This window comes from Morus notabilis, unplaced genomic scaffold (genome assembly GCF_000414095.1).
Source record: "Morus notabilis unplaced genomic scaffold, ASM41409v2 C11428817, whole genome shotgun sequence".
Lineage (NCBI taxonomy): Eukaryota > Viridiplantae > Streptophyta > Magnoliopsida > Rosales > Moraceae > Morus > Morus notabilis.
The window spans coordinates 1-1,635 of record NW_010387250.1 but is presented as its reverse complement, the minus strand read 5'-3'; the positions used below and the strand labels follow the sequence as shown (position 1 = coordinate 1,635).

General features: G+C 36.3%; 1 pseudogene; it reads right to left on the bottom strand.

Annotated features, from left to right (window-relative positions):
• Window positions 1-6: 6 nt before the first annotated feature.
• On the bottom strand, window positions 7-1,545 carry LOC112095212 (annotated as a pseudogene).
• Between the last annotated feature and the right edge of the window lie 90 nt (window positions 1,546-1,635).

The following is a 1,635-nucleotide window of genomic DNA, read 5'->3' as shown; positions in this document are numbered from 1 at the left end:
ATCTCCAATGCAAATGGCACGATCTCCAATGCAAATGGCCGTGTCAATGCTATATCCGGTGCTGAAAATGGTATATTTGATATGTTATTCTTTATGCTGCAATCTATAGTGCCATTTCAAGTGTTCATATATACCTTTTCTTATAGTGATTGAGCATTGAAACTTGTAAAAGTGAACTTTCAATCTTAAAATAATTTGAGAGGGATAATATTATAATGATTAAATGAAAAGTAAATACAACAACCAATAGTAAGCAAATGCAAAAATTTAGAATATGTTGTACTTGGTTGCTGCATGTATCAAAATTTAACACCAAAAATAGCATTACATTAGAGAGTAATATTCTTACTAAAATGCTAAAATTTGGTACTGTATTGAAAAAAGTGCAAGTTATGTAAATACTCAATAACTTGCATTATTTTTCCATTTTCTCTACGAAATCCTAAATGGCTGCAGAAACAGAAATCTTGAACCTCTATTAGTATGTACACGTTGTCACGTACCAGTAAACTCCCAATAGGCAAGCTTTCCACAGTTGCCTTCCCACCAAAGAACCCGTGGCCGAGGGGGCTATATGCTACTGTTCCAACGCCAAATTCACTGTGAATGGAGGCAAGAATAGTTCCAAAAGATTTGTGAGTTAAAGTTCTGATTTCAATCAGGCACGAATCATGGATAAACTTTTAGCAACTAACCGGCACAATGGAATTATTTCATCTTCGATTTCTCGAGTCCATAAAGAGTATTCCATTTGCAGGGCAGTGATGGGATGAACTCTATGAGCTCATCTTATTGTGTCCACACTTGCTTCTGATAGCCGAATGTATTTGATTTTTCCTTCCTCTACCAGCTTCTTCAGCTCCCCCATCTGTCAAATACAAGCATTTCAAAGAAAACAGAAATCAAGTTTAAGTGAAGCCCCAGGAGAGACCAAAAATCTGTTTAATGTACATCCAAAAGGTCCAAAAATTTTCACAAGGTCATTATAGTATCCTCTATAGGTACCAAAGTATCCACACGATGTTGATAGTACAAGTCAATGTACTTGACATCTAGGCGCTTAAGGCTAGCTTCGCAGCATGCCCTCACATATTCAGGGGTATCCTTCACACCAAATTGAAAATCCCCGGCCATAGTAATACCAAACTTTGTTGCTAACTAGACTTTGCTTCGCGGAAGCTGCTTTAGAGCCTGAAATGTCAAGAGAAGTACCTCTCTTTGTCAATATTTTAGAATACAAATATTTTTATCGGAGCAAATATTTTATGCATAAAAAATTGTACTCTGAAAACAATGATCTTTGTTAAATTCCATGTTGAATTACATTGTTTCTGCTTAATCACAAGCTTATGCTTATGGAAAACAACTATAGTACCTTGCCAATCATGACCTCATTGTCATTTGCTCCATATATATCCGCTGTATCAAAGAAGGTTATACCCCTATTATAAGCTTCCTTTATAATATGACATCCAGCTTCATGAGACAAAGGAACGTTTTTAGAATTCCGGAGAGTCCTGCGCACCCGAAACCCAACGCAGAAACCTACAAAGTAGCCATGGGAAGAAAATCTGTTATCTTCCTTCAATGAAGGAACATGTGACGAAACCATAATGTTCAGTTTAACATGAATTT